Raw genomic sequence first — 27319 nt, 5'->3', positions numbered from 1 at the left:
AGACGAACGACGATTCATATCCATAAAATGCTTTATTTGGCCAATCAAATTTATTTTCCTGAATTTCTTACCCCCACCCCACCCCCACGCACCTCTCATCATTTTTCACAGACCCTCTGCCAGCCTTGAATTTTTCATGTCACTCAAAAAACAATGCTCGGTATATGCAAGAGTGTCTGCAATCAGTTCGGATCATTTCGTTCGTTGCTGTGGTCTTTTTTTCCAAGTTAAAACAAACATATTGTTACATATCGTTCTTCTAAAATGTCTTACGCCCAGATTACATTGTTGAAATTCACTAGCAGTGAAAATCAGACTTTAGTAAGGTGTATTCGAATTCCTGCTGTATCTGTTCATTTTAACCTAAAATCATAAAAATTGGTCAGTGATCTCATAAAATGTGTAGCAATAACATTCTGAATGTTCAAGAGGCTACAATAATTAAAATGCTTTTACAAAACAGACTTGATACTTATATATATATATATATATATATATATATATATATATATATAGGAAATTTATTACTGTGAGCCCAGAATGAGTTTACATATTGTTTCAGCTAGAGGAAGATCCTCAAAAAGAGGAAATATCCAACTAGCATCGTCAGAATTCATAGATGGACTAAGTTATAATATCAAATAAGAATGGAAAAATCGTAGATGAAGGGGAGTAAGAAAAGTAGGGGAAAGTGGAAGGGAGAGGACGTTGGAATTTAAAGTAGTAGGAGTGAATATAATAAGAGGGGGGTTTATAATTCAATATTAATTATGTGTTAATTCTTATATACGTTTTTTTTAGTTTATAACGGTTTAATATTAAAAGACGCTATTCTTATTTATAATGGCATGAGTAACAGTTAATTTAAAGGATCACCATCGCAACAGGTTGGAGAGTTAATGTTAGTGGGCATAGTGCGGTGGGAGGAGGAAAGAACGGGTTGCAAATGGGGTTTAAAGTGATTTAGCCGGGCGGTGAGCACTCTAGTCCGGTTTTTTCACCACTGGTAAATAAATGAATATATATATATATATATATATATATATATTTATATATATATATATATATATATAGGTAATGCATAAAAAAGCCTATATTCCTTTAATTCAGTTGGCATTTACAATCTCTGACAGCATCTGTTTCGTAGCACAACATCAATCACTTAATTAGTATATCAATTAGTGAATCTATTTTTACCTTAACTACTCAGAGGAAATGCCAAGAATCAATTCATCAAACGGAAATAAAGTACGTTTTGACATGATTAAAATTCAAAAATTGGAGGAGAAGCTGTAAATTCCTTATCATTTAAATTCAAAATGGCGTAATGAAAACATATTATTAGGTATTTACAGCTTCTATTGCAATTTTCGGAGTTTAATCATATCAAAACGCAATTTATTTACTTTTGATGAATTGATTGTTGCTATTTCTTCTGATGAGTTAAGTGCACAATAGATTCACGTATTGATATAAAATTAAGTGATGGAGTTTGTACTACAAAACATATACGGTCAAGAATGGTAAATATCAATTACTTTAAAAGAAATAAATCTATAAGATGGCGAACATCATGAACATTGGAATATAGACTTTTGTTATTCATTCACTATATTGCTCTGTAATTACATTAACCTTCTTAAATTAGGATTGGTACATAATATAAGGAAATAAAGTAGATTTCCACACACACACACACATATATATATACTTGTTTATTGTTATATAAACATGCTCACATCCCGCTGCTACAAATAGCCACTTGTTTCAATCAAACAACAGATATCATCAGGCGGCGACTTGACTTGAACTTTTTAATAGTCAAGTCGCTGCCTGATGATATCTGTTGTTTGATTGAAACATGTGGCTATTTGTAGCAGCCGGATGTGAGCATGTTTATATAACAATAAACAAGTATTATCAGCTCTTTTTATTGAGCACTATTTAACAACTTCGTTGAATTCATTAGTCCATTACTTTTGAATATAAAACACCCCGAGTATATATATATATATATATATATATATATATATATATATATATATATATATATATATGGATTTGATCTTAATTTCGTTACGTACATCATCTTCGATTTTTATTCCATTCCGAAATCCATTCATCTTTCTCCCGTATTTTATTAACTTATTGGTCATTTTTATTATTTTTTAAGACTTGTCATTTTTAATCCTTTCCTAAATCAATTCTTAAAAAATGATTCTTTCTTAAACAGTTTTGAAACTGTCAGCTTCACGTTGCAGTTATTATAATTTCTTTCTTATTATATATCCGCATTTTTTCCTTGCTGCTGATATTCTATGTTCTTGTGTTATTTTTGTTTCATCCCAAAGGCAACTACAGGGGCAAATAATTTACGAGTAGTGATATGACCAATGCAGTTAGAAAACTACATTCGTGCAACTTAATCCAAATATTGGTTAAATAGCAATTGTCTTCAGTCATTAGCACACAGCTTGTTCGAAAATGTATTAGTTCTCAGTATTCTTACTTAAGACCATTGTTGGTCTAATACAAGAAAACCAAACAATATTCCAATAAAATACAGAAAAATATTAGCACAATACTTTTATTATCATAATTAAGAAATACGAGTAATAACATATCACAAAATAGGCAAGTATTTACCTGTATTATTCTGTTATAATTAAGGGGAAGCAATTAGCAGTATTTATTATATAAGAATATTTAATCTTTTCTCAGTCACTAAGAAATGGATCGTCCTAAACAAGGTAGGTTTATATATATATATATATATATATATATATATATATATATATATATATATACTGCTAATGTGATTTTTTTTTAAAATGAAAAGTGCCATCAGCGCGAATAGAAAACCAAACAGTGTTCTAGCGACGGCCATTACGGTTTGAACTAATAACAGATAGTTGAAATTGACCTTTTTATTCTAACTTGTCAACAGATATATGTACATTTTCTGCATCTATTTGAAAAAAACTTTTACCCGTTAGAAACCCTCCTAGGCTTATGTTTATTATTTCCTGTTAATATCGATGTTATGTGATCAGAAGTTTATAATTTTATCTGTTAAAGATTTTCGGACACAGGCATGCAACTACGATTTTTTTTCTAAGGATTATGGTTTTTATTTTCTTAACCACGCCTTAGGTTCGTGAAGTGAAGTTCCACCTCTAGCTTAAACCATGTACATTCATGAGAAAAAATGTTGTAAATGTCGAATTTTAAATCGACTAAAAAATAACACTTGTGAATTGTGATTCTATAATATATACAAAATTATAACTAAAACGCACTTCCATCGCTTTCACAAACCATGTGATGTATACAAGATAAAAGTTGCGAGACTAATCACTGAATCATTACCTTCGACGCGTTTTCTTATTGTTCTCGGCTCTGTTAATTTATATGTTATTATATTTTGATTATTGCTCGATACTCATGGGTATGTATTAGCTTTCAATTAAAGTTTTTTTTTATAAACACTAGGATTTAAATATATATATATAATTTCCGTGTTATGTTTAGGCATGAAAATTATTATAATAATAATAATGTACGTTTTTGTTTTTCTTCGCGTCGCAAAAATTTGATTTTTATAAATTTCTGACAAGAAGCATATGTGCTCGCAAAAAAAATGATTACGTTCTCGTCGTTTCCCAAATGTAATATACAGTTATAACTATAAGCATGCAAAGTGGGGCGCGAGGCTTGCCCAAGCACGTGCCATTTTTACTCCAGATTTAAAAGCGCCCTTTTCAAAGGTGATGGTGTTCCTTACTATATTTCTGCCGGTTATTTTTTTTAATTGGGCTCCTGTCTTTAAAAAAGTAAACTACTTTTAATGGCGATGAGATGTGTAGGCACAGTGTGTAAATCCGGAGAATATTTACTGGGTTTATAAAATTATATTCCATAGTCAACACAGCTTATTTATACATAATATTTTTTTTATTCATACGGGTATGTCATAGATACCAATACAGAAAATATTTCAGTTGTAGTTTTAATACGACCAGTTTTCCATTTTAAGAATCTTACAATTTACAAACGTCGGGAAAGGATTCTTTTTTTTTTTATTCTAGGAAAATTCAGCTTATAAATGCACGGTTGATACGTATTATGTATGTGTAATTATAGTAAATATGTATAAATACTACATATACATATTATATTTATATATACAAATATATCTATATATATATATATATATATACACACACATATATATGTATATATATGCAAGTACAAATGTATTATTATTATTATATTTATCTATATAATTATAAAAATCAAATGATCTTGTAACGAATGATGTAACCCATTTTCTGGTTAACGACATCCGGTTGCGCATGCACGCATAAACATTAACCCATAACAACGTAAACAAATAAACACAAATCGCTTCTTTTTTTAGATTTTGACCTGAGCACTGAAATGTTAACGTTACTATTTCGAAATTATTATTTGACATGGGAAGAGTGGGCGTGTTTTTCAACTATTCTTTATTACAACTATACTGTCGCTATTTTCTTACAATCAAACAACTTTAACCCGTTGACAAACATAAAAACAATTGCAGTAAAGCCAAAACTACTACTGCTACTACACTACTACTACTCTCTACCCCTCCCTTTTCCTTTCTTCCTTCCTTCCTTCCTGACTTCCTTCTTTTTTATTTTTGTTTACATTTCTAGATACAAAATAGTTGTGTGGGAACATTTACTAATCTGTTTCAATATTAGTTTTATTTGATTTTATTTATTTAGGGTTTAGTTTTTGCTTCAGGTTTTATTAATCATTATTTTTTTTTTATATTTTAAGTTTCTATAACTTGGTTGAAGGATTCCAATATCGGTGTTTCATTCTTATATTTCTCATCGGTAGGTCCATGTGCGTTTTCGCTGGTAAATGACTTTCGTCGGCGTTCGATTCGTAGGAAAATCATCTTTAATTTTCTAATTTTAGCGATTATTCGGAAAAATAGGTAACTTTACAGGCTAGTGAGGATTTTTTCACGTTTCAGTGATCCGTCCGTGATTTTTCATTTTAATATACTTTCTTAGAAATGTTTCTGTTATGTTAAAAAAAATGTTTTATTTACGTCCCAAGTGTCACGCTCATACATGAATTCCATAGCTAATATAACATACTGACTCAACGGGTCACGGGTAGTCTAGTACTATTATATATGTTCCGTTAAAGAATGAAAATAGTTTTGATCATCAATATATTTTGTCTTGCGTTTTTATCTGATCGGACAAATGAAGGTCGATTGATTTAAGGACAATTAAAAAGGAATCAACTCAGAGGAAAATCGTAGAAATCAATTGCCACTCAAAAAGTGTCAAAAAGGATTAATTGCGGAGGGAACATTTTTGAAAGATTGTTATTCTTTGAAAATCATGGTGTCAAATGGTCATCGATATTCGATAGCATTGCTGAAAATCAATATCGATCAAGCTGGCTAATTCAAGCGAAGGCAGCGTGCATATTTGAGAATCAGCATGTACAGATCAGAATATAAAATGACGGATTAAAATCACAAAAAAAAAGAGGAATATTTAATCGGAGAGGATTCATTGAGCTAACACGCAAGTAATCAAATATATAATCCTGTCACTACTTGACAATTTCGAGACGGGGAATAACGTCGTTGCTGCTCTGATAGTGCACATAATATATATATATATATATATATATATATATATATATACATACATATATATATATATATGTTGATTACATATTAAAATAATTTATTCTTATAGACTAGGGCACTTTTTTTGTTTTTGCCCCAATCAAATGCATTCATTTTTGCTGACTTGTCCTCGAATAATACAAACTGTCTTGTTTACCCTTGTCTCTGTAATAAGTCATGTAAATAGAGACCCCTTATCTTTTTTTTCTCATATAAAAATATCTACATGAAACCAGACGTTTATTTTTATTAATATAAATTGACTAACAACATAGAAATAAAAACATTTTACTCGTATCAAAACAACAACATAGGAAATCCTGTTGACGTACTATTTACGAATATACTATACAATACATAAAGAACGAAATCATCATGTTAAGAATTATCTTGCAACTTTAAAATCACGCAAATATTCTCTATTAAACTCCAGAATATTATTCGATAATATATACAAAATTATTAACGCTCTGTTCTATATCTAGCCGCAATTAGAAATTAATATCCCTGGTCTTAATAAAGCATCGGTTTTTGTCAAATCTGGTCTGAAATTGAACATATACATCAAATACATTGCCAGGATTTATGTAAAAAATGATTGAATCCTTTTACCGCTTTAGTGGATATCTAACTGCTAATAAACGCCTCTACATGTATAAGAGAATTGTACATTGTATAATGGACGACTGTTGCTAGATATTGGCAGATGCAGTTCGGAGCACATTATTTTACTTTAATAGAGTGAAAAATCGACTTCGAAACTAAGTAGATGTTGCCCTTTTCTCTTATCTGCATCTTCTTACTAAAGGAAGAGAGGTTGCAAACTTGTTTCTGCTCTTTTCTTATTGTCATGGTAGATGCCCGTCTGATCTTCAATCTATAATTCCGTTCTTACCAGAACTTCATAATAACACTGGTCTATCTACAAATTCTATCAACAATTTCCACACTCTTGATATGTGCTTGACGCTAGAACAGAACGTGATCGTGATGTTTACTTGCGACATCTTTTTAACTTTCTAGCAGAATTATTTTAATATAAATGTATCCATTGAAAGGATGAAGCTACTTGATGCAAGTACTTCAAGATAAAAAGAAATAAGAAAATGAAATCGTCAGATAGATAGATTCTCGCCCAGGAAACAAATGTTCACCTTTTCTTAGAAAACTTGTTAATGAAATGTGTGGACTAAAATACAAAAAGAAAAGCGGGAGTAAAAAAAGTTGTTGAAAGTAAACCTATCGTTCTGCTCTCCTTATATTTTGTACTAAGAAGACTACCCCGAAGACTGACATCACATTTTAACAATTTAATAAAAGTTTTTGTAACAGCTTTGCCTAAAGAATCTTGTACATGTATTTTTCGTAACTCATGGGATAATGAGTAACAATATCAGAGCAGAATATAAATTGCGTACGAAAAAAAGTTTCTTTCACCGCAATTTAGTCGCATCGACATTCCGATTATTACTGTATAACTTCGTTTATATTTTCTTTCAGCCATTATTTCGCCGGCGACCGACTGGAGACAAGACATAGCTGGAAGATATGCAGTATCGCATGGTCTTAGGAACACAGCTAATGACAAAAATCTACGAGACCTATTAACCTCAACCAGGTTAAAAGTGCACCAGGTACTTGAAATGTTATTGTAAGACCTTTAAAGATTATATCCGTACATGTATACATAAATTATATAAACTGTATTTTCTGTTTTTTGTCTACATAGTTTATAATATATTTTATTGTTTGTTTATTAGTGACTGGTACGTGCTGATATATTTCAGTGAATTCCTTACCCTGACAAGACACAATTAATTGATCTTCCAATTTTTATTTTGGTTCAGCGAATATCGATTAGAAAAATTACCATAAAAAAGCAATCAATACTTGAATAACAAAAAACCGTTAAACTGATTTTGTTGTTCAATTTCTTATTTTTTTTTAGTTCTTCCGTTTAATTTCCTTTTATCACGGCTTTTAATTTGTTCCCTCTTTTCCTTTCTATCATCCCCATCGCTTTTAGTTAAGTCAATTTCCGACTGAATTATTCCACAAAACTCCAGACATAAACACTCTGGACATAGAGACAAACTAAAATCAGGATATTAAGGAAAGTAAAAAAAAAAAGTTAGATATTTACGAGATTTATAATTTGATTTGAACAATCATTATTTTTGGTTCAGTGCTCATGTCGTTTAAATAATCATTTGTGTAAGTAATTACTAGTTATTTGTCCATTTCTCAAAAACAAAATCAACCCTTTTTGTGATAACTGAAAGCTGTATAGTTGCAAACGAGTTTGCCTACAAGCTGTCTTTGAGCTGGGCATTTATGGCCCGCATGATGTATTTTTGTAATGGTTAAAGTTTTCTAATAATTATTGCAATGTTAAATATTTTTAAATGTTTTACTAGTTACGTTATATATATTTCTGTTTTTATCCTTGTAGATAAAAGAATTATTTCAACCCTCTGATATTATTATAGTGGTGTATTAGGTATGTATTATTGACTAATATATATATATATATATATATATATATATATATATATATATATATATATATATATAATTATCTAGTATGAGAGATTGATGCCCACCCGGATTATAGCAACAACGACAATGTCCTCAATATTTGTTTTCATTTAAGGTCATTAAATACTTCTTTCAAAATCTTATAGAGCTTGTATCTTGGTGAATTAACTGACAAATACGTGTGTAGATTCAAAATCCACAATTTAAATCGTGGACGCCTTTTCAGTTATGACAGTGTATAAATGGGAATTTGAAAGGTTTAGTAAGCAATGTATTCATATATGGTTTCAGGTGAAACTTTATAAGAATGATATAAAAATGTAAATGTGCCATTTTTTTAACACTTTCTTTCAATTATTTGCCGAAGAGTTAAATACTAAGTAAAATAAACAGGACGTGACATCCACATCAGAGAAGTTGTCAGTAAATCGATTGGCAAGGAAATGAAATATCAAACATAAATCGACTGTTATATACTTGGGTCGTGGGATTGCATTAATTTCCAAAAAGATCTTGCTAAATTGCATATTATTTGGAATATTCATTTAAATTAATTTCCTATTAGTTTTTTTCGGTTTTGTCATATGATAATCATCTTTAGTTAACTATTCCGTGTAATTATATTCATGCAGATATTCTACATGATTTATGCTTGCGTAATGTTTACGTAAAAAGGATATAGTGAACACAATACTCATTCTCTATATATTTATGTATGCGTACATATATTTGTTTAAACGTTTTGCCTACCAAACACATGAAACGTAATACATAGGTATTGAAATCTATGGGAAAATTTATATTTGGGTATAACTGGGGAAAATCGGTGCAAAATTAAAAAAAAAATTATTTTCCCTGATAAAAATCGAACGGATAAAAGTAGTAATGGTTTTCTTACTCCTCCACTTTGACATCAATAGGTATACTTAACATTTTGCATCAAGTTAAACGCACTCATAGTCATTGCATCCCTAATCTCCGACCGCCCTCTTATGATCATACTCCCTATATCATAACAGTAGAAACTTATAAACATATTGCTGCATATTACCTGTCAGTTTTAACCCCCCCCCCAAATTATAAGCGAATTTATAGCGACTATTTGCCGTTTAGGTGGCACTAATCAAACTCAAATTTACCCATTGCATAGAAAATAGACACCCCGCAACCGTTAAAATAAATTACCACGCAGCAATAATACACCCCCTATTTAACCATAATACATATACCCCTGAATCTCAATACTATGGTAAAGACCATATATAATCTTATATATCATACTATATATAACAAGCTTCTCCTTATTTATTTAGAATTCAATAAAGCTTCCCCCAACTTTCTATAATAAATCTTAATCTCTTTCGTGCCTAATGAACCTTACGTTAAACACCGCATCTTCCCCATGCTACCTAGCACCTTCTCTACTCTTCTGTCCCCCAAATTTTGTATGTCTTCCATTATTAAATAAATGATCCATTCTATATCTACCTATATAGAGTTTTGTGTCTTCATTTCATACTCTTGTTGCCCTATTGTAAAAGCTCCAATAAGCTTGGCATTATCCGGATAAGTCTCCTTTGTGGAATTGAACTGTCTCTTTTCTTTTTAAATTAAGCTATATATATATATATATATATATATATATATATATATATATATATATATATATATATATATATATATATTAAAGTTCAATTCATAATTTTTGAAAACATATAGTAGGAATTTTGTTTGGGTGTAGAAATAATTATATGAAAATTCAATTACTAATTGCCCACTAGGTTAGCATTGTTGGATGGCATCGTCCAAAGGGGTTGAAAATTTCTACTTGTGAGACATCGGCTTGGATAAGCACTCCCTTGTTCGAGACGAACTAGGTCTATTCTACAGTCGGATTTCATGGTTCGCTTGATCTGTGTTAATAGACGTTCTTCGTGCCGGGCGTTTGCTCAGTTGGCAGAGTACTTGCCCCGCATTCAAGGGACTCGGGGTTCGAATCCCGAATTCAGATATTTCTAACTGATGAGCCCAAATGAGGGTAAAACTCGGAGCTCCGGTTTGTTGACCGGCATGGCTTTTGTAAGCTGCGACGTTGTTTGGCTGTAAAAATAATTATATAATGTGTCACATTCTGTATATATATATATATATATATATATATATATATATATATATATATATTCTGAATTTCATTAAACATGAGAAAAATGTAATATATCTGGTATTGTACCATTTATATTGTATGGTTATTTATCCTGCTATAATTGGAAAAAACATTAGTCTTGAACTATTTACGTAAAAAAAAATTACACACACATACACACACATATATTGAGTATTATTCTCATCGTCTTTCGGACGATGTAATCAGCGACATTTTTCAAGTGTATGTTGTCGAAATTTCGAATCCTTCTGTCATATTTGCGATTTTATACGGAATACGAAATGTGAACATACATTTAATCTACCCGGTAGCATGCTCCGTAAGCAAAGAGGGAGGTGAATTACATATTAACAGAACCTTTGTCTGACGAAACATGATCACTTGTTGTTGAAAACTTAAGCAGATCCAACAAATAATCTGATTAACTAGAAAACTTAATAACTGGTGTGGATAGATGAACGGGCGGTAACCCTAATATATTCTGTGTAGCTTAACTGCCATTTATGTTTTTCGCAATTTATATGTATGTATATATATATATATATATATATATAGTTTAGTATTTGCTGAAGAGAGCTTGATATGGATATCGTAAAGGGTCCTAATTATCGGACTTGAAACCGGCGTTACCAATGATTTGTCTCATCTTACAACTTTCTGTACACAAAATACAAAATATAAATACGCTCTTACTTTCCGATTTTCATTTTAATTGAGCACTCAGCTGGATTTCTTTTTCCAAAAAAAAACAGATTATATATATATATATATATATATATAAATATATATATGTTAGTAAAAGTACACGTCGTTGATTGGGTTCTAAAAAGCCTACAGAAAATGGACTCTGATTTATGAAAGTATGATAGGTTATTAAAAGCAAGGGTTGTAAAGAGATAGCTTCGAATTTGGGGGTATCAAAACCAAAGCAAAATACGATGAAAGTAAAAATAGATAAACCTCATAATTTTTTATACCATACTTGTTCACACTGAAACACTTATCACACTATTCTGTGGATTTATATTAAAAACCCTTGTTAAACTTTGTGACATATTTCCATTCTATGGAGGTCAGGTGCGAACGAATACCCTATAATTTTATTATACCATGTTTCTTCAAAAGAAACATAATTATCAAAATATTCTTACGCAGATTGATAGTAAAAGTCTTTATTAAAGTTTGTGCCTACTTCCATTCTATGGAGGCCAGGCGCGAACGCAGACCCCACAATTTTATTATACCATCCCTATTTAAGTTATGACATATTATCAAAATATTATTATGTATACATATATCAAAAATACTTGTAAACGTTTTTTTTTATTTTTTTTTATTTCCATACTTTTTGAGCCAGGCTCGAACGCAGACTCCAGAATTTTAATGAACCACCATTCTGCCAGATTAAACATACCCATTCCTGCGTCTCTATACATCTTCTATCATTATATGTAATCAGTTTTTTTTTAAATAGTCGACCATATAAGAGCCTATTCGTGACCACACACACACACACACACACACACACTTACATTTAGCTTTATATATATATATATATATATATATATATATATATATATATATATATATATATATATATATGCAGGTCGTTCCAAAAGTAAAACCTCTTAATTTATAACCCAAAAGCTAAAACGTTTAAAGACTACAAAGACAACAGTGGTACCAATAAAATGAGCGATATTTTTTGTTCAACATTTCATAGCGTTACATAGTCAACGGCAATCTCAATTTACTTTAGCCAACTTCTATTGATGCATTCTATCGTTAAAGTCCAACGTGAGTTTTCTCACTCACGTCTGTGTCACCACTCTGAAATCGACAAACCCTATCCCAACCTGTGCTGACATAAACCTGCGTCGGATTTGTAAACGTTACACAGGCGCCGGCGAATGTTAATAGGTTCAATATTTTCTGCATGGAGGAATTTAAACGTCTGACGCATTTCTCTGACAGGGGGTGATTTCTAGAAGTCGCACACCGTCAATAGCTGGGACAGATAAATGAAACTTTCAGGTTATGAATGTATGACATCGGTTATTATAAAATTCGATTTGAAATATTTACTGATTCACACAGGCGCAATAAAAATTAGGAGGCATTATATTTTGACCGATCCTCATAAAATATAATTATATATATATATATATATATATATATATGTACATGTGTGTGTATGTGTGTGTGGGGGGTAATGTGTGTGTGTGGGTGCGTGCCTGCGGGTGTTTGTGTGTGTAAACAGACTAAGATCTTCTACCACAGATGTTGGTCGGTTCTCCAACAGAGATATTGAGTTGCTTTAAATTTCTTATCTCTAATGCCTTATTATTACTTTAAATAATGTATATGCTTATCAATAAATATCCGATTTCTCAGGTAATTCTATCATATGTTCCATATATATTTATGCGTGTGTGTACATATATTTATATAAATACACACACGTGCACACACACAGATATATATATATATATATAGAGAGAGAGAGAGAGAGAGAGAGAGAGAGAGAGAAAGAGAGAGAGAGGGAGAGAGAGACAAACAGACAGACAGATGAAAGTAGAAAGATGATGGATAAAACGATGATTTTTTACAGGCTTCTGGAATATATTATTATTGAGTGGTTTTATATACTGAGTCAGCTTTTCTGATTCCCTCACAACTTAGTGGCTGTTTATAATCAAGACATTCATTGAATCATATCACACATTTCTTGGTCACTTTGTTTAAAAGTCATACAAAGCTTCCTCCCTTCACTATACTTATTCCGTTTACGTTTTCGTCAGTTTCAGGTCTATCTCACAGGTCTCCCCTCCAGAAAATCCACGAGCACGGGATGTCTTATCTGTCACTCTAACTCATAGTAAATCATTCATGTATCGTCCGTTCATCTAAGGCGGATGCTGATTCGTGCATTGTCTACTTGAAGACATTTTGTTCCGGTTCTCAATTCCGTGATCTTATCAGCGTATCTAAATACCGACACATCTTGGTGGTCAAAGCAGAAACGTTCAAATAAAATAGGTTGAGATGTTTCGATTACGATGAGTTATCGGATAATTGTAGTTGAATAAAGTGTATGAAATCGGCTGCTAGTCGTTGTACGTAATAGACGTCAAGATAAGTAAGTAGAGAATTAATGGGGAGTGGCACCACAGTCATATTGCGTGTATTGGCATTATGTTACAGGATTTTTAATGCTTAAACATATTCCCTTTGCATAAATTGATATGTTTATTATAATATTCATATATACCCTGGATTATTGGGTACAATATTTATGTGCATGACTATATACATATATATAAATATATATATATATACATATATACAAATATATTTTTTTGTATATCTATGATATAAAGCTGAACGTCTTTGTGTGTGTCTGGTTTCGAATATGCTCCTATACGGTTGACTATTATAAGAAACTGATCACATATAATGATAGAAGATGTATCGAGACACAGGAATGGGTATGTTTGATCTGGCATAATGATGATTCATTAGAATTTCGGGGTTTCCGTACGCGCCTGGTCCACAAAGTATGGAAATAAAAAAATTAAAAATTAAAAAAAAACAAGTTTACAAGTATTTTTGATATAGATGTACATAATAATACTTTGATAAGTATGTTTTAACTTAAATAGGGATGGTATAATGAAATTGTGGGGTCTGCGTTCGCGCATGGCTTCCATAGTATGGAAATAGAGACACCCTAATAAATAATTTTCATATCTATCTGCGTAATAATACTTTGATAATTATGTTTCAGTTTGAAGAAATATGGTATAATAAAATTATGGGGTGTTCGTTCGCGCCTGACCTCCATAGAATGGAAATATGTCACAAAGTTTAATAGGTTTTTTTTTAATATAGATCCACAGAATATTGTGATAAGTGTTTCAGTGTGAACAGATATGGTATAATATATTATGGGGTTTATCTTTTCTTTTTTTTGCTTTCATCATATTTTTCATTCGTTTTGATACCCCCAAATTCGAAGCTATCTCTTTACAACCCTTACTTTTAATAACCTATCATACTTTAAAAAATCAGAGCCCATTTTCTGTAGATTTCTTTTTAACCCAGTAAACGTCGGGTACTTTTGCTAGTATTTATATATTATATAAATATTTATATATATATATATATATATATATATATATATATTATTTATATATATATATATATTCATATATATATATATTTATATATATATATATATATATATATATATATATATATATATATATATATGTTGCGGATTTATGTAATATTGCAAGTAATATTGACAATAATTGACGATGAATATATATATATATTATTTATATATATATATATTCATATATATATATATTTATATATATTGCGGATTTATGTAATATTGCAAGTAATATTTACAATAATTGACGATGAATTATTTTTTTAATATTGTCTCCTCATAAGAATAAACGGGGTGGGGATAGGGTAAGTTTTACATTTAGGAGAATTATTGGTCTGCAGAAATGGTTTGGTAACATGTGCCGAACCACATATGTTTAGGTCACGTGGGTCGTTCACGTAGACAGAAACATGTATGACTTCAGGGCAGAAATGAATTTTCAATATAGGAGCTAGTTCAGTCAAAGAAGAGGCAATCGGGGCTGTCGGGCAGAAGGAGCAATCAGCAAAGACAGTCAGACAATGATGCGTTAACTGTGGCAGATGGTTGGCCTAGAAATATGGTAGAATTTTAGAGAAGAACAAAATAGAAAATTACGTGAACGGGTATTTGGAGAGTTATTTTCGGATGTGATAAGCCCAAAGAAAGTAATTTTCTTTTTGATAATTTCTTTTTGTTATTTTTTTAATGTCCATAAACATTTTTCGCAAGATATGTAGCTTGCCATGAAAGAATTAGAAATACCCGGTTAGAAAAATAATGGATCCTGCGAAATTGAGTGCTTATAAAGCAGGCCGCCAGTAATGGCACCAAGCAGAGTGATAAGTCTTGGCTCAATAAATCAAAAAGGCAGGCGGTGTTAGATACGAGGATTCCTTAGAGTCAGTACCACAAGCAAATCACATATAGCATTATGAAGTGAGAGAAAAGTAAACTATAACGTAAGTACGAAGAAGATGTGACCTTATTTTTTTTTTAGAGATGCATGAGTGTGGGATATCTCTGTTGGATGTTGGACGCTCTGATTAGAAAAAAAAGAAAAATCACGGAAATCAGACCATAGTAAGAATTTAGTGCGCAAATAGGAATTTTGGCGCAAGGGATGGAGGTTATTTAGTTAAGAGTGATGTTTTATAAGTCTTCATTATTTTCTAAGGGTTCACGCAAGGAAATCCGGACTAATCGATGTGATGAAAAAATATAAGATAGTTACAAAATGAAACAAAGCAATAATTAGTAGAACACCCAAGCTTAAGAAACGATCAGGAAACTTGTGGACGAAAGAAGTCGTCGATTTCCAGAGACATAGAGTGAGACCTCAGTTTACGGCATAAGGGTGGCTGGATGAAGCAGCTGACGTGACTCATAGGAGTTATACCCTACACGCTAAAAGTAAATGCCAGGAAGATCAGGGAGATTCTGATCTAAAAACAAAATAAATAAAATTATGAAGTCAGTTGGAAAGGGCTGACTAAAGGAGTTTGGGGGGGGCTGATCTTACTTAGCAAAGTGGTTGTATGGATATTTTTGAAAATGAGAAGGGGAAGGACTTTACAAGAAAGGTTCCACTTTTCTTGTAAGTAAGAAAAACTTTAGATGGGTGAACATGAGATTAGGATAGACCGAGATTTGAACTTTGTAAGGACTGTTTAGAATGGAATTTCGCATTGTTCAGTATCATATAAATTACTTCAGATATGTTGTTTTTAAAGAATTTTGATTGTTCAATTCTTTTTATGAAAACTGAATTACAATAAGGTCAGCTGGAGAAGAACGAACAATAGCAAATTAAAAACATATTAAAACATAAGTTATGTCGAAAAATTCGTTAGGAGAATTCTTGGTCTGCAGAAATGGTTTGGTAACATGTGCCGAACCACATATGTTGAGGCAACGTGGGTCGATCACGTTGGCAGACATGTATGACGTCAGGGCACAGATGGATTTTTCAATATAGGAGCTAGTTCAGTCGAAGAAGAGGCAGTCGGGGCAGTCGGGCAGAGATAGCAGTCAGCAAAGACAGTTTACAAGCGAAGGGGAAACCTTTAACCATGTAGTCGCCTCTTAATTCCTGTATGTCATCATCATTTCGACAGGTCAAATGGAATAAAAGAACATTTCATATTTTTGTAACTCCAGGCTTTCGTGTCATCATTCTACGAAATTGAAGGTAATGTGAAATCATCGTTACGAGGGGTGTGCAATAAGTAATGACTCTGGCCCACTTCCCATAGCAGAGGAGCAACGAAACTCGGCACAGTTATTAGTCTTTCTCTACATAGTAACCAACCAGAGTTATGCATTTCTCCCAACGTTTGATGCAGTTCTTGAGACCGTTTTTGTAGAACACCCCAGGTCATTACTCCAACCACGACGTGACTTCAGAAATCAAGGATGCATCATCTGGGAAACGCTTTCCTTTCAAAAACAACTTCATGGCTTGGAAGAGGTAAACTCAGAGTGGACAAGGTCAGGAGAGTAGGGAAAATGGGGGAGGATTTCATAAACACACGCTCGTGCTTCTGATCTGGCGACATGCGAGTTGTAGATCGCGGCGTTGTCCTGCAGGAGGAGGGTACCTTTGCTGATCTCCCTCCTTGTTAATTTTGATAGCTTCCCTTAATTTCCTCAAAAGTGAAGATAAGGCGCTTATATAATAATAATAATATGGTACCCTTTGCCAGGAAATCTGTGATCACTACTCCGTCCTGGTCCCAGAAGACTGTGAGCATGGCCTTGCCAGTGGAGGGCTGCACCCTTGCCTCCTTTAAAGGCGGTGAGTCCAAGTGCTTCCACTGCTTTGACTGGGCTTTGGTCTCTGGATCATTGTGATAGACCCAGGTTTCATCCTGTGTAATTAGCCTTTTGAAAAACTTTGACTCATCTTGGCACATCTCCAAATTCATACTCGAACAGACGACGCGTTCTCTCTTCTGGAATGGAGGGAGCAACCTGGGAATCAATCTGGCAGACACCTTATTCATATGCAAATTATCATGAATGACAATTTCAACAGACCCTGTACTATCTTGACATCTTGGGCTATTTGGCGAATAGTAATGCGCCGATCTTTCAAAATTGCAGCCTTAACTTGACGGACAGATGCCTCATCAATGGCAGAAGGGGGGCAATTAAGTCTGGGAGCTGTTTCCACAGACTTCCGGCTATGTTTAAATTCACGATGCCAGCGTTTTACAAGGTCATATGATGGGGCATTATCACCATAAGTTTCTTTCATCTTATCAAAAGTCTCCTGTGGTGTGCGTCATTTCAAATACAAAAACCGGATCTCTGCTTGACATTCAACAGGCTCCATTTCACAGCTGACTCAGTTCAAACACCTGTAAAACAGAAATCACAATTAGTTCAAAGCTGCAATTTACCAAATCACTCATAGACATATAAATCATTGCACATGCAAAATTTCAGCTAGATCAGACAAGTAGAAGTGGATCAGGAGCATTACTTATTGCACGCCCCTCGTATTAATGAACTTTGTATAACCCATCCAAGTAATGTGTGTTTCTATCATAAGTAATTCTTCCCCTCCTATGTTAAAATTATTGATCACCCTCTCTCAGTCGTCCAATTCATGTTAAGAATCTACAGAACTGTATAAATATTTCTCTCCCTATCACCATCGTATATCTTGTATTACCTTTGCCTGTCTCTCTTCAATATGAACACTCAACTATACAACAAATATATATATATATATATATGTATATATATATATATATATATATGAAGAGAATAATGGAAATATTATTTCGACAAAATAGAGAAATGGAAAGGAACAAACCGAGTTATGTGTTCATCAATGGTTTGTCTTTATTTCGAGACTTCGACTTCCTCTGGATAAATGAACAAAAACACAAGTACAAATATCTGCCGCAACTCCTCTCCTTTTTAAATTTCCAACGTCTTTTTCCGCTTTTTTTTTTTTTGCACATGACAACTTTTCAAATATGTGTACTCGTGTTTTTGTTTTCTTAACCTAATTCATCCAGATGAAGTCTCTAGATAAACCCGTTGTTTGTTAATTGTTCCTTTTTATTTCTCTCTCTCTCTCTTTCTTTTTCACTTTATATATATATATATATATATATATATATATACTTGTTAAAAATGGTAATTAGTAAAACCTGAAGAGAGTGCTCGATACTATTGCAGAACAAATATGCGTTTTATTTTTTATTACCGCTTTATCTGTTCAGTTACATATGTTTCGGTTGCTGGACCATATTTACGATCCAGCAGCCTCATCAGACCTTACAGAAATAGTTATTATTATTTGGAAGAACGATTTTAAAAGAATTACGAGAGAAAAATACCAGAGAAAAAATGTTGATTCCTCAACACATTTACACATTTACCGCATTTAATTTACAATCATTATTCTTTCACCCATTCCTCATATTATCTCTGTCCTCTTTATTTTTTAACTGGTCCTACTTATATTGTTTTCATTATATTTATCTATATTTTTACTTTTATTTTATTTTATTCCTTTATTATTATTTTTATTTCATCTTTATTTTTATTTTTTATTTTTATTTTTATTTTATTTTTATTCTTAATTTTAATTTCAATTTTAATTTAATTTTTATTTTTTATTTAGTTTTTTTTTTTTTTACTTTCTTTTTTATGCTTATTTCTATTTTATTTTATTGTTATCTTTATTATTATTCTCTATTTAGATATCGAAAATTTTATTTTATTTTATTTTATTTTATTTTAGATTATATATTTTTTACAAGCCAATATAGCTTCAGCCTCCCCCATAATCAGCAAAGTAAACCCATACACACCCCTACATATTAAACGAGTTACATATATGGGAAATTATTTTATCATGCGTCTACCTTAACTCCCCTTATTCGCTATACCCTTTTGTTTTTTATGTTTTTCCTAACTTTACTTTATTTACTTAGAATAAACATACACATATCTGTGTATATGTGTTGTCTGTATATGTATATTATGGATATGTAAGTATTTATATAAGTGTATGAATGTATGTGTACATGTGTATGTTTATATGTGTGTATATATGCATCAATATTCTATTAGAGATAATTGTCTGGGCATGTGTATGTAAGTATGTGTATGTGTGTGCATATATATATATGTGTATGTGTGTATGTACACACACATATATATATATATATATGTATATGTATACGCGTATGTGTGTATACGTATATATGGGTGTGTGCGTCTGTGTGTATTCATTTGCATGTATGTTTCTGCGTACTTTCTGTATATATTTGCATGTGCGTATGTGGTTGTATGCCTATATGTTGACACATTTTTATATATCCGTCTGTATTTGTATGTATATATATATATTTATGCATGTACGTGTTTATATGAGTATGTATTGGCATATGTATTCATTCTTAACTGCCTAAAACAATTCATTGTCGGATGTACGCCTGGACTTGCCGTGGCCACTGCGAGCGTTCTAAAATGAAACCTTGCCAAACGCATATAGCACGTTCACTAAACCTTTCTCTTTCTCCCTCTCTCCTTTCCATCAATCCATATACTCCAGTGTATAGCTAAAGGATTTTACTAAATACAGCCAAATCTTAAAACCTAAAATTGAAATTCCCCTCCTTCCTCCCCTTAAGCCTCACTTTTATCTTCCCCTCTCCCTCTGCCTATATCAGTACACCTTCACCCACGCCTAGCTGAATTTACTACCCTTCCACACACTACAACCTAATGTATTTTAAACTTCAAAACTTAATTATTATTATAATTATTATTGATCTCCGCCCCATTATATTCTCTTCCCCTCTTTCTTTTGTCCTCTTTTTTGTCTCTGGTATTGTTTTCTCTCGTATTTCTTTTAAAATAGTTCTTCCAAATAATAATAGCCATTTCTGTAAGGTCTGACGAGGCTGCTGGATCGTAAATATGGCCCGGCAACCGAAACATATATAACTAAACAGATAGTCAAAAAATTATATATTGGTAAATAGAGAATGGTTCATTGATTCAAGAAGAGTATACAAACATCTAGTTAGGGAATAGAGGAGACTCTTTATACTAAGACATTTCGAAGTCAAATGCTTCTCAACAGAAGAGTAGAGAAGATGCTATGTATCATAATGGGGCTGTTTAGCGTGGGATTCATCGGAACGAAATAAATCAATAAAATTATAAATGATGTTAGGGAGAGTTATATCGAATTCTAATATAAAGGAGAGCTTATTATATAAAGTGTAATAATAATAATAATAATAATAATAATAATAATAATAATAATGATAATAATAATAATAATATATAAGCTTCAATGAAACTTGTTGAGCTTTATATTATCCCGATATATCTCCTCTTATAGAATTGAACTTACTCTCTTCTTCTAACTCACAAAGCTTTATACACACACTCACACGCACACACACATACACACATACACACACACACATATATATATATATATATACATATATATATATACAATACATGTTGACATTGAAATAAAAACAGTTGACCTTGGTAGGTTAAGTAAAATAAAATACAATATTTATGCGTATTTTACTATCGAGGAACGCCTGATAGCCTGATATATATATATATATATATATATATATATATATATATATATATATATATATATGAATTTTTCAGTTTGACTCATACGTAAAATCAAAAGGTATTACTATTAAAAATTTAAACTGATCTTGAGTAATAGAAACTATAAGGTAATTAGAATCGTAAATCCCACAAAAAACCATCGGGGTTTACTTGATATATCGGTTTTGTGTAGTTTATCGAAATAAGAAAAAACAGTATGCCGAACGTAAATCATGGTGGATACGACTAGAGAGAGTAATAGCGTTTAGTAGAAGTGAAAATCATTATAGCTACTAGTGATGAGGCGATTCAAATATTTTCTGGATTCCGATACAATTACTGATTCCGATTCTTTATTAATCCTTATATATTTAAATATTGGTGTGTTATTTTAACTATGCTAGTTTAAAACCAACGAAACTAAATAATTATTTATTAATATATTATTACTAACAGCAGTAGTAATATTAATATAATAGTAGTAATATCAGAAGTATAGTAATATTAGTAGTTGTAATGATAATAATAATAAAAATAGCAGGAGATTTTGTTTTAAAAAAAATCAAAAAAACTGAAAGAAATAGTTATTGGCACAAGAAAATAGGCACATCTTTCCCCGATTCCGATACAGATTTTGATACTCCAAAATGTTCTGATTACCAATTCCGATTCCAATTATTCGTCCCAACGCTAATATGTACGAAGAAATTTAATATTGTGTGCAATAACACTTTATTCATATGTTAAATAGTACATGGATTTCTAATTGTAAATATTTCAGAAAATGTTTACTATTTTGAGTCGCTTTACCTTGAGTTATCCATGAATTGAGTTCAAACATTCACGAGTTTTTTTTTGCAGCATGATTACCATATATTATTTAGTATATATAAGTAAACATTTCATTGTTTATTTTTAGTTAAACTTCAGTAATTGGTTACCTGATTGATTTAGTAAAAAGCAAAACTTGAAAATTTAATACATTATCTATAATATAACTAATATACCAAACGGTAGAAAAAAACACAATCGAACTGATTAACAAAACTAGATATTTTCAATTTTTTTTTTCAGAAAAATTATTAACTATGTCATTAAAATCAAAAGTGGATAAAGACGGGATAAGACTTATAATCATTAAAGAATAACTTTAAGATATAAGAGATATCTATTAGATAAATAACTTCTAAATGTAATTACACTGTTTAACAGACCTTTTTTTTGTCATTATAGTTGATAAAAAAAATAGTTTTTTTAGAAACTAGTGAAAATAATCATATAATAAAATCCATAATAGACGAAAAATGATATATCCTTTTTTTTGTAAAATGCAAACGAGACGTGATTACAGTCAGATCGTCGTTGGGCGGAGTTGGTGACGACAATGAATGTTAAAAATGGCGACAGCAAACGAGAAAGATAGAATGGATCAAGAATCAGTTATGACAGCACGATCAATTTTGTTGTCAGCTGCAGTTATCATCATGATAAATACAGCAAGTCTTCAAAATATTATTATATCTATCTATCTATCTATCTATCTCACTCCATCTCTCTCTATATATATCTCCATCCAGAGCCATGCAGCTATATATATATATATATATATATATATATATATATATATATATATATATATATTAGTGTAGGGACGATTAATCGAAATAAGAATCGGGAATCGGAAAAATCGGAAGATTTGCGGGTATCAGAATCGGAAAAAAAAGTAAGACTATTTTCCGATGCCAAAACGATTCTGTTAATTGTCTTTTTTTTTTGATTTTGTTTAAAGTAAAATCTTCCATTGCTGGTAATAATGATTAAATAATAAACATTTATTGATTTAAACATACAAGTAAACGGAAAATCGATAGATAATCCTCAACGAATGTATTTTGACTGTGAGGAAAATATCTGCATATTGACTATATGTTTTTACGAAAATCGGGTCTTATAGTTAAATAGTAAGAGATTTATAAAGAATCGGAATCGGTAATAGAATCGGAATCAGCAAAAATATTGGAATGGTCACAGCACTAATATATATATATATATATATATATATATATATATATATATATGTATATATACATACATATATATATATATGTATGTGTGTGTGTATTTGTGTGTGAAAGGAGTGATAAATTCCAAAAGATTTAGTAATTTCTAAGCACCTCGAACCAATCTTGCACCTTTTGACTCGTGTAAACCAGCATGTTCCATCGAATATCAGATAATGGAGGATGGGGTCTGGTGGTCTCCCTCCTTCTTTGGACTCTGCTATTGGCCAGCATTTGGTTGACACCCCGTGCTGTGCCGATAGATATAAAATAGATTGGTTCGAGGTGCTACATAGAGCGGACTCCAAAAACCATTTAAAGATTTTGGAGTCTGTCTCTATCGCGGTGCGTCAACCTTCTTTGTGCCGGCAAAAAGAAACATCAAACGCATTGTTTCTCTTTGGGGAAATTTGAATCGTTTCTCCCGCTTTTTTTCCTTCTTCGTTGTGCCAATATTTAAATCGTTTTTTATACGTTAATAAATTTATTTTAGAGTCCCCGTACTTTTGGCACATTTAATAAGTTCCCCATTAAAACTCTTTATTTTTCGACACAATATTATTTTGTTTGCTATCGATTTTCTCCTGATGAGATGATAGCCGAAAGAGCTCTCGAGAAACGTCCGCCTATTATTTTTAAAAATATCTAAATTCTGTACCTCCAAACATTTATATATATATATATATATATATATATATATATATATATATATATATATATATATATGAAATTTATTGCTGTGAGTTCAGAATGAATTTATATTTTGTTTCCGCTATGAAGCTATCTTCTGAAGATGAGGAAGCTATCTTCTGAAGATGAGAAGAGATCCGACTAGCTTCGTAAGATTTCATAGATGGACATATATATATATATATATATATATATATATATACATATATATATATATATATATATATATATAGGTAAATGACTCGTGTCACTAATATTTCTCATGCTTTTTAAACGTATTTTATTATTTCATAGTTTAATTTTTAATTGTTATATAATAATTTTTAAGTGATTGAAATATTTTTTTAAAAAACTTCAGAAAATAACTATAATACATTAGAAAAATATCACAATGATTTAAAAAATAATAACAATGCTTTAAAAAATAAAAAAATTACAAATGAAAATACGAAATAATAAAATAAGTATAAGAAACTTAACAAATGTTGGTGACCTCCCCCCACTTATTTATATATACATTTTTCTCTCGTTGGTATCTCTTTCTCGCTCTATATCTCTCTGTTCCCATTCTGTTTCTTTATCTATCTCTATCATTCTCTCTCTCTCTCTCTGTCCCTCTCTCTCTATATATAAATAAATAAATAAATATATATATATATATATATTTATATATAATGTAAAATGATGTTTTCGTTTGTGAAATTATTGAAATAATTTTTTGAAATAACTTTAATACGTTTTGGCAAATCTTATCATGTCATTTTAAAACGTCCTCTTCAGCAATCTTATAAAACGCGATGATTTGGAAAAGTCATTTTGGAGATAAAAGTTTTTCCCAAGAATTAAAAATGGAACTTATCACTCACAACAATTTCGTTTATTGATTATATGAGCTAATATTTATTGGAACCTTACTGATAAGTTGTGACTAATAATAAAATGCAACTAGAATCTTAAATTGTAATTTTAATAAAGAACGTTTAAACTAAACAGAAAATGAACTTGCAATTTTTACATGTACCTGTTGGGCAAAAACTCACGCAGAATGATGTAAAAATAAGTAAATTAAATGAAATAGAAACAAATGATATAAAACTAAAATCACCATACAAAACCATAGATAGATGAGTAGACAGATTGCTCACAATTCTCTCTATTTCGTAATGTTTTCTTAGAAAGGATAATATACTTAACCAAAAAAATATAGAGAAAATAAAAAAAAGATTTAATAATACCACTGTTATGTGAAAATAAATAATTACAGAAACAGAATATTACCACCAGAAAACAAATGACATATGTCCCGAGTAACTTCCTTGGTTTATGGATCTAGTTTATATCCGTTCTGATCGCATTTATTTTAACATTCCATCTAACGAGATCAATGGCGGATAACAAAAAGTAATTTATAAGGTGATTTATAACTTACAGCAAAAATCGAAGTGGATAAATAAAAAAAAAAGATTTCTCTTTTTTGTTTATTTCTTTTTTGTGCAAACGTTAACGTGTCATTTCCATACAAACCTTGAGTATTTCTTTCTTTTTTTCTGGTACAAAGAATATCATTCACCCATCTTCGAATCGTGCCGAGCGGGTATCATCAGGTCATCTCTATCGAGACATGAATCTTGGAGACGTGGGAGAACAAGCATTTATCACAGCATGCCTAATCGGTGTGTATGAATAATGTCACAGCAACAATTTATTTATCTGCTTCGCACATCCAAAGAAAGAAGAACTCCGAATAATGCAGTTACAGATTTTTTTTTTAATTTTCTCACCAGAAATAATAAAATATTTAAAAATTTGATCTGGGTTGCTTCCATTAAAATCATTTAATATTTCGCACACACAGATATGATAACAGTGTCCAACAACAGTATGGTCGTGAGACTGCTTGTCTGTTGTCTAATTTGTAACGAGATTGACATTGGGCGAGTAGAAAAAGTGACTCCATACTAATTGCCAGATGTGAGGTCTGGTTTTACAACTTTGGAAAGAATATATTAGATTTAAAATGGCACGCGTACTGTGACGAATGAGACAGTCAAAATATACGATCTTTATCGATCATAAGCCAGATCCACAGCGCCTCTATAGTTTCTTCCCGCTGCAATCAAACCTTTCTCAGTTGTCTGCTCCAAGTTCATTTTTGGTCTTCTTCATTTTTTCGTCAGAATTGCATTCGTAATTATCTCTTGAGCTAATTTAGTCTATATGTCGTTTTCAGATTATAAACGGTGCTTCATGGCAGTAACTGCGATTTCAAACTTATTGATTGGTTATCCGATCGTTCTAGTTGATCTTTAAAATCTTTTTAATGTCCTTGGAATCAAACAGCAAATTTAATTTCTGCACTGCGTATCAAATTATTAACGAGTTTACATTTTTTTTTAATATTTAAGGAACGAGTGAATAAAAATTCATGAAACTTTAAGAAAGTGATTAAAATACTATTAAGCTACTCCAGTAAAAAAATATATAAGTATTTAAAGCAGTATTAACGAAACTATGACAGAAGACAGGAATATCTGTTGATTTCAGTGTATAAAGTTATAAACGAGGTTGAGAAAAAACACAATACACCCATAACTTGTTATTTGAAATAATTTTCAAACATTAAATGAACTACGAAACATCCTTAGAGCACAATAACTACATAGCAATTTCTTCGTTGACATAATTAGAAGGGGATATGCGATTCTTTTTTATGAATGACTTGTAAAAGATGTTGGTCCACAGAATTAGTCAAATTTGTGATTTCGTCAATAGTTATTCCTCGCAACACCTCAGTACTTCTTGGAGAGCATCCCACAACTCATCTTTGCTCTTAATTTGGCGTCCACTTGCATAGAGATGTCGCTTCATGATATTCCAAAGGTTCTCAATTGGGTTCAAATCTGATAAATCCGCAAACCACTCCATCTTCCCTTGCCCATAGAACCCCAGGTGTTGCAAACACTTTTTGCTTTCGTTTGCTGCATGCGAGGGAGCATTATCCTCCATAAAAATAACGGTTCTTCTGGACGTCAACTTTTGCTTGTTCAGCCATGCTTCAATGTGTTCCTTCAGAAAATCTATGTAAGCATTGGATGTCACTTTTACGCATTCTGGAACTCTCCATGGGCCAACTAAAATATCTCCAATAATTCTAGCCCGAATCATTATACCATCACCACCTTCTTGGCGTCCTAAAAACGCTGATGACGATGTCGTCCATCTAGGACCCATCCCTTGTACCAGCCATCTGGGCCATCAAGAGTGACACACACTTCATCCGTGAATAAAACTTTGGAAAAATACGTTTTCATTTTGTCTACTGGTATTTCTGTTCTGTATGTGATGTTGTTTTAATGGAGGTTTTGTCAGGCTTAACAGACTGTGCCACTTCTTTC

At 31.5% G+C, this 27319-nt stretch overlaps 1 long non-coding RNA gene across 1 annotated transcript; it reads left to right on the top strand.

Moving 5' to 3' along the window:
- The first annotated feature begins 7202 nt into the window (after positions 1-7202).
- On the top strand, positions 7203-25723 carry LOC145280234 (uncharacterized). The gene is made up of 3 exons (XR_013868585.1): positions 7203-7338; positions 8157-8204; positions 25483-25723. It is a non-coding gene; the product is annotated as an uncharacterized LOC145280234 (long non-coding RNA).
- Positions 25724-27319: the final 1596 nt, after the last annotated feature.

The sequence above is a fragment of the Euprymna scolopes genome, chromosome 7, assembly GCF_053919585.1.
Source record: "Euprymna scolopes isolate OS-2025 chromosome 7, ASM5391958v1, whole genome shotgun sequence".
Taxonomy (NCBI): Eukaryota; Metazoa; Mollusca; class Cephalopoda; order Sepiida; family Sepiolidae; genus Euprymna; species Euprymna scolopes.
The sequence above is the reverse complement of the archived record's forward strand: the minus strand, read 5'-3'. Positions and strand labels throughout refer to the sequence as shown.